Source organism: Acipenser ruthenus, chromosome 34 (genome assembly GCF_902713425.1).
Source record: "Acipenser ruthenus chromosome 34, fAciRut3.2 maternal haplotype, whole genome shotgun sequence".
In the NCBI taxonomy this organism is placed as follows: Eukaryota; Metazoa; Chordata; class Actinopteri; order Acipenseriformes; family Acipenseridae; genus Acipenser; species Acipenser ruthenus.
In genome coordinates, this window is record NC_081222.1 from 8423764 (window position 1) to 8434721 (window position 10958).

The 10958-nt window shown below is 38.8% G+C and overlaps 1 long non-coding RNA gene across 2 annotated transcripts; it reads left to right on the top strand.

The window, feature by feature from the left end:
* Positions 1-1894: 1894 nt before the first annotated feature.
* On the top strand, positions 1895-10606 carry LOC117402137 (uncharacterized). 2 transcript variants are annotated; one of them, XR_009310160.1, is made up of 4 exons: positions 1895-2005; positions 4000-4095; positions 5904-6566; positions 7566-10606. It is a non-coding gene; the product is annotated as an uncharacterized LOC117402137 (long non-coding RNA). The 2 variants fall into 2 exon arrangements; XR_009310159.1 differs by having other exon boundaries at positions 1924-2005; positions 3987-4095.
* Positions 10607-10958: the final 352 nt, after the last annotated feature.

Sequence of the window (10958 nt, forward strand, 5' to 3'; positions counted from 1 at the left end):
AGAATTACAAAACTTGATTGCATCTTGGGGTCACCAAGTCTCCAAATCTACAATTAGACGCCACCTCCATTTTTGGAAGGGTTGCCAGAAAAAAGCCTTTATTGAGAGCAACCAACAAACGTAAGCGCCAGGAGTTTGCTAAATGCCATTGGCACTTTGACTGGAACCGGGTACTATGGTCAGATGAGACGAAAATAGAGCTCTTTTGCCACGCACACCAGCGGTGGGTTTGGCGTCGAAAGAAGGATGCGTGTGCGGAAAAAAACCTCATACCAACTGTAAAATATGGTGGTGGATCTTTGATGTTATGGGGTTGTTTTGCTTCCACTGGTCCTGGGGCCCTTGTTAAGGTCAACAGCATCATGAACTCTACCCAGTACCAGGACATTTTATCCAAAAACCTGGTTGCCTATGCCAGGAGGCTGAAACTTGGCCGCAAGTGGATCTTCCAGCAAGACAATGACCCCAAGCACACATCAAAATCCACAAAGAAATGGTTAATTGACCACAAAACCAACATTTTGCAATGGCCAGCTCAGTCTCTGGACTTGAACCCCATTGAAAACCTGTGGTTTCAATTGAAGAGGGCAGTCCATAAGCGCAGAGCGAAGGATATCAAGGATCTGGAATGATTCTGTATGGAGGAATGGTCTAAGATCCCTCCCAATGTGTTCTCCAATCTCATTAAACATTATAGAAGAAGACTCAGTGCCGTTATCCTTGCAAGGGGAGGGTGCACAGAGTACTGAAAACAAGGGTACCAATAATTGTGAGACTTCATTTTTTTTGGAAATAAATTTATAATTTGAGAATTTTGGTTGATTCCAGTGAATCATTAATAAAGTCAAATATATTCCACATGTTGGAAAATTACAATATAGCTCAGTACTGGTATTATTTATTTTACACAGTCTTTTTTGCTCATCTTTATTAAGGGTGCCGATAATTTTGGAGGTGACTGTATCTTTAAATAATATGTAGATTTGGCTAGCATGGTGCGCCAAACTGTCATTTAGAGATATCTTAAAATTAGGGTTTTAAAGATATCTCTAAATCATTTAAAGATATCTCTAAATAACTTCTTGTTCGTTTAAAGATATGTGTAAATCATTTAAAGATATCTTCAAATAACGTTCTGTTCATTTAGAGATATCTCTAAATCATTTGAAGATATATTCAATATACAAAGCATTGGTAAGCTTTGTAAAGCACAGCGAGGTATGGTAAAGCATATTAAAAAAACAAACCATGGTAAACTAACCCTTATAAAAGATCATAAAATCCAACCACAGGAACTGAAAAACTGTCAACATGGGCAAATCATTTCAAATAGGAAGAGAAGAGGAACACAGAGCCACAAATGGGAAAATGCAGGAGAAATTTTAGAGGTTGTTTAAGATGCCTAATTCAACGCATCAAGTGGTCTAACATCAAATTACAACAGATATTTTGAGAAAGTGCACAGACACAATCCTAAAAAGATGTCAAGCTGTTATTGATGTCAAAGGTGGCCAGACTAAATATGAGCATTAAAGACACTGTCAGACTCATGTCAGATGAGTTTGCAAAAATGAATGATTTATGTATGAATAAATGTTTTTGTGTGCAAAGCACAGTAAACGACACATCTTGAGGTGTTCTAATCAATGTGCTCACTACTGCACATGTTTATTATTTATTTAAACACAGAGTAGACAAGTTATACACATGTATTTTTATTTAGACAGAGATAATAAATGTACCACCCCAAAGCAACACAAGCTAGACCCCTGTTCTTCTGAGTCTGTATAAAGAGTATCTTTGCTTCTTTTCTACTGGAGCCTGCAGGAAGTCTTTTAACCACACATAGCTTACCTGTCAAACTGCTAAAGCCTGCTGTAAACACTCACAGGCCCCCCTCTGCTGCTGTGCAGAGCTGGGAGGGTATATAAAGACAGCACAGCTTTAGTCATCGATTGTCATTCGGTTGGAGTGAAAGACTGGTTGACCGCATTTGAATTTTCAGGTAAGGGCATTTCTAGATCCTTATATGAATATATATATATTATATGCTTGCATTTACAATAGTTTGCCATGCTTTACTACACCTCTCTGTGTTTTACAATGCTTCCCTATGCTTTACCATACCTCTCTGTGCTTTACAATGCTTCCCTATGCTTTACTACACCTCAATGTGCTTTACAATGCTTCCCTATGCTTTACCAGACCTCTCTGTGCTTTACAATGCTTCCCTATGCTTTACTACACCTCTCTGTGCTTTACAATGTTTCCCTATGCTTCACTACACCTCTCTGTGCTTTACAATGCTTCACCAGACCTCTGTGCTGTACAATGCTTACCTATGCTTTACCAGACCTCTCTGTGCTTTACAATGCTTCCCTATGCGCTACCACACCTATGCTGTATCATGCTTTCTCTATACTTTATTACACTTTGCTTTGCTTTTGCTATGGGGAACTTTTACAGGGATTAGTTTACCCTCTTTTTTAATATGTTTGTATGCTTATATATTTTTTTTAAATATAAACATATTTAGTAAATACTGTATATTTTCAAACTAAACCAATTATGAAAACAGAATATGCTGATGAAATCTCACAGTTACACAGCTGTGAAAAAACAGCAATAGACGTTAGACACCCACATGGGTTTGGTTAAGTTTCCGTTAAGTTTCCTGCTTGTACTGGTCAGGACTGATTCTGCTATTTAGTGTCTGAGAAAAATCTGCAATTCATTTTTTTAATAGGAGAAAAATATACAATAAAGCACAGAGAGGTATGGTAAAGCACAGGGGAGCATTGTAAAGCACAGAGAGGCCTGGTAAAGCATATGGAAGCATTGTAAAGCACAGAGAGGTCTGATAAAGCATAGGGAAGCATTGTAAAGCACAGAGAGGTCTGATAAAGCATAGGGAAGCATTGTAAAGCACAGAGAGGTATGGTAAAGCATACGGAAGCATTGTACAGCACAGAGAGGTCTGGTAAAGCATAGGGAAGCATTGTAAAGTACAGAGAGGTATGGTAAAGCATAGAGAAGCATTGTAAAGCACAGAGAGGTATGGTAAAGCATAGGGAATCATTGTAAAGCACAGAGAAACGTGGTAAAGCATAGGGAAGCATTGTAAAGCACAGAGAGGCGTGGTAAAGCACAGGGAAGCATTGTAAAGCAAAGAGGTCTGGTAAAGCGTAGGGAAGCATTGTAAAGCACAGAGAGACGTGGTAAAGCATAGGGAAGCATAGTAAAGCACAGAGAGGTATAGTAAAGCATAGGGAAGCATTGTAAAGCACAGAGAGGTCTGGTAAAGCATAGGGAAGCCTTGCAAAGCACAGTGAGGTGTGGAACAGGGTTAGATTTTACAGGTTTTTTTCTCATTGTCCCACAGACAAGTACAAGGCAGATCACTGGTCTTCCACAAACAAAACTAATAATATTCAAACGTACAGTAATATAGAATGATTATTTCCCAAGATTCAGAAGTAGTTTTTTGTTAAAACTGCAGCTAAAAATGGATATTACTATATGGCATGTATGCAGTCCTGTTTATTACTAACCAGTACCTGAAATAAAGGTCCAGGAAACACAGATGATGAACTGTATGTAATGAATTGGAAAGCTCCAAGCATACAAACAGTGGTTATGCATAAGCAGAAAATCTATTACACAGCGTTAACATGACTGAACGTTTGCAACAACAACAACAACACATTAGAAATAAGTTTTGTCATGCTGGATAAATGTATGAATAATAAATCATTATTGTTTAAACAAACTGAATAGTCTCTATTGCAAGCTTCCTTATATATATCAACCTCAGGTTGCAACTTGAATCAAAGAGGAATTGATCACTTTAAACTTTAGAGCAAGTGAGCTGTAGAATGTGATGAATTACAAACAAGAAAGAACATAAAAACAAGCAATGGAACAACATGGGAGTAAAATGAATTGTGCCTTGTTTAAACTTTGTACTCTCGTTCCTAATTAAATAGGTTCTGTTGAAAGGATTTGCCCGGTTGGTGAAGGAAGAAAACGGAGATGAAAAACCTCGTGCCCTCGATTCTCATCCTGTCTGCCGTGATCTTGCTGGAGTTTCCACAGGTTAGATTTCTATGTTCTTTTCTGGATTGGCCTGTTAGTCTTTCATTATTAATCTGACTGATACGGATACAGGCTGCCTACAGAAATATTTGACATTAGAAAATTATTCAGTAACGTCAACCAATCAGCTTCCTGCTTTAGCAGGCTGTAATTAAGCAATATGGCACGACTGGGTGTGTGTTGATGTGGGATATCAGCACACCTCGGGTGCTTTCAACCACCCGAGAAGTGGCTATATCCCACAACAACACACACCCTGTCGTGCCATATTGCGATTATACAATGGCTATGAATGAATTTTGAATGAAAAAAGACCAAAAGTAAGTTTTAAAAGATATTTAATGAAAATGTCTGTGATAACCCGGATGACCGTGGTGATATCGGGTTTGTGACTAGATATCGCCACGGGTCTGACGTCACAAACCCATTGAAATGAATAGGATGGCGGTCCTTGCCAATGTATTAATAGACAGTAGATGCCTGCTGGAACATCTCAGCACCAACTGTGAATTAAGTTTAAAATCAATCTGCACAAGTGCCGGCTGTTTCATTTTGACATGCCGTATTGAAACCTCAGTTCACGTCTATTGAACAGCAAACACTAAACAAAGACACAATTGGTCAAAATGTGTATTTTGATATGCACCAAAACTAGCCAATCAATACTTTGCACAGACGAAAGCAACCAATCCTGTACCCGCAGCTGCCAAGCCAGCCAATCACAGCCCTGTCAGCTGGGCTGGCGCACAGACATCAAGCAATTTTCAACAGCAGACACGGAAAGTTGAATAATAGTGCCCTCTCGATGCTGGCTCTACTGTGTGATAGTTGACCTTGACTTTCGTTAGCGCACTCGCCTTCGGCTCATCGTGGTCAACTATCACACGGTAGAGCCATGATTGATGGGCAGTATCGCTTAATCAACCCCTCACCCCACATAGTGACTGTACAGTATATTAAGAATGTAAGCATGCATTTATTCCTTTTAAATTATTTTATACATTTATACAGAACTGGAAGTCATGAGAATGAAAAATGTAATAACTGTGGGGAGCAAGAAACTGTAGAACATATACTCATGGCATGCAATACATAGAATCAGCAAAGAAGCTTATTAAATAAGAAGGGACATAGAAATTATAGCAGCATCAGTAAATTTTATTTTAAAACTAGAAAGAGAAAAACAAATAGAGAAAGGAAACTATTTAAGTTTATAAAAAGTACAGGGAAATGGGAGAAGATATAATGGAAAAAATAAAAAATATATATTTATAAAGATAGAGGGCGCTCATCATCTCTACTTAGATGGCATGCACCAACTACCACTAAAAAGAAGACTCCCATCTCCTGCACGACTTTGATTCAGTTAGTAGTCCTCTTGATGCAATGAAAAGAGCATTAGGAACTTCTTCTGTTACGAACAACTTCTTTAAGAAGGCAAAAAATGCTGAGAAAGACGACAGCAACAGAGCATCGACTTGGACTGTGGACACAGACACAAACGAAGCACTTCCCAGGATAGCATACAGAGAACCGCAGAGCTGACTTCAAAAGAAGATGAGTCTGCTTCTGATCCAGAATTACCTATTTGATTACCTATTAGGCTATATGTGTTACTAGAAGTTCAGTATACAAATACAATGGGAATTCATATAATAATTAATTATAATTATAATTATTTAAGAAAATCAATATTTTAATGGCGTTACAGACTGCACCACTGCTTACAATGTGTCAATCACGTGCTATGTATGTTATAAACAAATTGTGTTTCTTCTAGTTATGTCTTATATCGTTCTTTTTTTCAGATACAATGTTTTAAGGCTCCGATAACGATGGACCTCGCAGAAAATTCCCTCGATGATCAATATGTCCGTTGCGAAAGAAAAATGTTAAAAGAATGTTAAGGAAAAATATCTTCCATCAGAATTACAAAACACCCCCAATTTTAAAAACGTCTGGGAAACAGCAAAAAAGTCAATGGTGAAGAAAAGAGGATGTCGTTGAATTTGAACAAGCCACGGCAATCTATGCTTATACTATGGACGTTTACAACACGTTCAATGAAGAAGTTAGAAAAGGAGGAAAACATTACGAAGCTTTTCCGTTCAAGTCGTTGCATTTTTATTTGACAGACGCCCTGAAAACTCTGAGGTCCAAGAAGGGTAAATGTTATGATGTTTTTAGAGGGGTTCAAGGCCAGTTTGCCGCTCTTGAAGGTACAACTGTACGATTTGGTCAGTTTGCTTCTACCTCTCTAGACAAAAATGTAGCAAAACAGTTTGGAAATGGAACTTTGTTCATAATACACACCTGCCTCGGCGTGCCAATTGAAGAATATTCAGATAACCAAAGTGAAAAAGAGGTACTTATTCCACCTTTTGAAAAATTTAAAGTGCTGAAAGTCGATGGAAATCAAATCCACCTGGCACGTATTGCTAACAAGACGAGTAATTTCAACTGCTTGGGAGGTAAGCAATGATCAAGCGTGTGATTGAGAAGGAACTTTTCTAGTTAAAGCAGGGCCAGGATTGGCTTTGTTTTAAAGAGATACCGTCTCTGTCTTCAGGGATATTGTCTGTTAAGGTTCTGTTAAGATCATTGCTCTCTGACACTGTGCGTTTGCATAGAGGTTTTCCGTTTGCTTAATCACGGTCAGCCCCATCGCAATGTTTAACACGCCTTGGTCAAGGGAAAGTGTGATGGAAAACAAACTGTGGAGGTACTTATAGGCTTTTGATGCCAGGGTAACCACACTCCCTTATTTCTATTGAAATCTATTTCTGTGCTTGTGATGTCATTTTCTACATCGTTAATGAAGTAACAAAACGACCTACTGTTCCTTTCTATTTAAACCTTCAGGCATCATGGTATCTATTCTATTTATCCATTTATTTTCCTTTATTCTTCAATATTGTACATTATCACATTTTTTTTCTTCTAAAACTACAAGTTTTAGGTCATCAGGTTATGGTTGTTATTTGAAAAGTGCTGAGCTATTGGTTCATTTACTGTTTTATTTCTCATGTTTGAGAGGTGATTGTATGATGTTTTTTTTTAAGACTGAATATTTATTTTCTGTATTTGCGATTTCACTTTTATCTTTTCAAATATATTTGCATGCTTTACATGTGCTCTTACTGATTTTAATGTCGTTTAATGTGACCACAATATCAGCTTTCCTTCTGAAAACCACAAGCAGCGCCTTGCGCCTTAGGAAATATATATATGAATTATGCATCCAAACATTTTGTTAGGTAATATTTTAGAATATGTAATTATTTATGGTACTCTCTTAACTTTCTCTTTCCTTATATTACACTCAAGTAGTTTTGTATTTTGAGTATACTGTATATATATATATATATATATATATATATATATATATATATATATATATATTTATATATATATATATATATATGTATATACATAGCTACTAATTTCTTCTTTTTTTCCTTTTATTCCAGTGCCGAAAAAATGCTCCTGTCGTGAAGGATTATGTTGCATTAGTTAACAAGTCTCCCTGAAGATGCAAAACTCAACGCTGGGAAAATGCTGGGTGTCTAATCAATTGTTCTATATTATTTTTAGTATAGGCCAGTGTACCTTCCTTGAGAATTATATTCTCTCACTCACATTGTACATTCGTTTGGGGCTGCTTTAATTAGGTATCTTATACAACCTCTAAAAAGCCTCCTTCATTTTACCATTTGTGGCTGTGTGTTCTTTTTCTCTACCTATTTGAAATGAATTGCATGTGTGGAATATTAAAGTCATCAATATAATTAGACAGGCAATGACTTGCCTGTTTTGACAATTTTCCAGGGCTTTCAGTTCCAGTGGTTTGATTTCATATGCACAACAAATCAAAACTACAAAAGCAACGGGGTTCTCTGATAAATTTGCACACTTCTGTATATAGATTGTAAGCTGTTAACATCAGATTAAACTGGCAATGGAAGACTTTACAACCCACGAGCAACATTATCACTGGCGGACCCTTTAAAGGGTTGCTAACCAAGGTTTTAAAATGTATTCCCTATTATTATCCCCTGCCTTATTTGAATAAACTAGGCATTGCATGAACACTGGTGAAGTAATCCCACCTGTATTAACATGGTAATGTAGAGGGAGGTCAAGACTGATGCACGCCCCTGTGTATCACTAAAAAAACATGAATGTAAATGTGATCCATCTCACTCTCCCCCACATAGATAACACAGACATAAACAAACAAGATAGATGCTTCTGCATCCAGCGCTCAAAGAATATCACAGACATTTGCAGAGCTTTTTTTTAGATGTTATAGTAATAAAATAATGACTTGGATCGCATTATTGAGGAGTTTGGTGATAAAACGAGTGATCAGGAGATGATCTATCGGTATGCACTACTATGAAGAGATATGTGAAAAATACAGCGAACAAGGGGTGGAGCGGGGCTGGAGATGCAGAACTGATTGTCCTGTTGATATGCAGTGCCTTTTAAACCTGTTTCAGTGTGAAAAAAATACTTTTAAACAGCTTGTCTAAAATAAACTGCGCGTGTGAAAATAAAATGGACCTGACACGCCTGAGACGCGCTGAATAAATGGACCGCTAAGTTTTAATGTAGTCCAGGGTACTCTGTTCCGTTACTTAGCGCCCTCATAGGTCAGGAGGGAGATTTACCACCAGGAAGCATTGTCTTTCTGTCACAGGAACCACATGGGCTCTATCCAACCGCATTGGCGGCCATATTGGATTTGTCAAAAATATTGAAACCAAAAAACATCTTCTGAGAAACAGTTTTGTCAATTGAAGTGAAACAGGGAGGTTGTCTATTAAATATGTTAAAAATAAAGTTCCTGCATCAAAAACAAGGAGGCCACGAGCAACTCAAATTTCAGCATATATTGTACTATTAATCTGTGATAGAATACAGTACAAAGACTAGTATTATTATTGTTGTTGTTGTTGTTTAGATATGTGACGGGTGGAAGACCTGCTTTGTTGTAGTTTTGGTTGGAAGGGACAAGGTTGCCTCTCTTCTCTGCCAAAGTACTTCTCATGAGATTGGATGGTCGACAGCTAATAATTAATTCATAAGAACATAAGAAGACCATAAGAAAGTTTACAAACGAGAGGAGGACATTCAAGCCATCTTGCTCTTTTGGTTGTTATTTATTTTGTTTATTTAGCAGACGCCTTTATCCAAGGCGACTTACAGAGACTAGGGTGTGTGAACTATGCATCAGCTGCAGAGTCACTTACAATTACGTCTCACCCGAAAGACGGAGCACAAGGGGGTTAAGTGACTTGCTCAGGGTCACACAATGAGTCAGTGGCTGAGGTGGGATTTGAACCATGGACCTCCTGGTTATAAGCCCTTGTCTTTAACCACTGGACAAAACAGACTCCTTAGTTAGTAGCTTATTGATCCCAGAATCTCATCAAGCAGCTTCTTGAAGGATCCCGGTGTATCAGCTTCAACAACATTACTGGGGAGTTGGTTCCAGACCCTCACAATTCTCTGTGTAAAAAAGTGCCTCCTATTTTCTGTTCTGAATGCCCCTTTATCTAATCTCCATTTGTGACCCCTGGTCCTTGTTTCTTTTTTCAGGTCAAAAAAGTTCCCTGGGTCGACATTGTCTATACCTTTTAGGATTTTGAATGTGTGAATCAGATCGCCGCGTAGTCTTCTTTGTTCAAGACTGAATAGATTCAATTCTTTTAGCCTGTCTGCATACGACATGCCTTTTAAACCCGGGATAATTCTGGTTGCTCTTCTTTGCACTTTTTCTAGATCAGCAATATTCTTTTTGTAATGAGGTTTCCAGAACTGAACACTATATTCTAGGTGAGGTCTTACCAATGCATTGTAAAGTTTTAACATTACTGCCCTTGATTTACATTGGCTGTCAGCCACGTAAATTATTACATTGCCTGTCAGCCATGCAAATCACTATACTTTCGCGGTTGCCCAACCTTCCCCAGCTATCTATAGAAGTCCCAGCTGGGAACGTAAAAATGAATGCAAAAACTTTAGCGGCTGCTTTCCTCAGCCACGCTTGCATTTTCGGTCTCTTTTCTCCAAAATCCTGGTGTTCTTTCAGCAGTTTGCTTATTCAGGTTCTCCTATGAGGGCAGGGCAGAGGAACAACAAAACATTACCTTTACTGGTCGAGTGACCCCCCCAAGGCCTGCCTCCCGCCCACTCAGAGGGAGGGAGAGACCACACACCCTCACCCAACCTCTCCATGTCACTGCCATGATCGACAGAGCTCCCGAGCTCCTCCTGCAGGATCATACATGCATCAGACAGCCAGCACAGATCTCACCCTGTTACAGTTCTGTTTAACTGTTTGTTTATTTTGACCATCACACTGTTTGTGTTGTTATCATTTAAAAGTGTTTATTATTTAATAAATAATCTTGAGCACAGAAGTGTCTCATTCACCCATAGTATTGCTTGCTGTTTCATACATTTCCTGGTCTGACATCCCCCGCCTCAGCCATCATGTAAAATAAGGTGTCCTGCGTGGGTTAACGGTGCCTCCACGTGTCAGGCCAGAAGTACTGCTGGTGTAGTTTATTTTTTCAAGATTACTGCTTTTTTTAAAGAAAAAATGGAAAGAGGAAAATTAAAAAGTAGCCAAAGAGGGAAAATGGGGCAACAGCAGCGCGGGGACAATCCCGCCGAGTCTCTGCTCCACTGGACGTCTGTCTCGCCTGTCTGGAGGAGGAAGGGGGGTGCTTCCTTTATGGCGAGGTCAGGCACATTCCCTTCGGCCAAAACCCACATGGCAGGGGGCGAATGGCCACCCCAAGCACCAGTGGTAGAAGCCCCGCTGTCTCCAGCATCACAGGCCTCATTGAGTC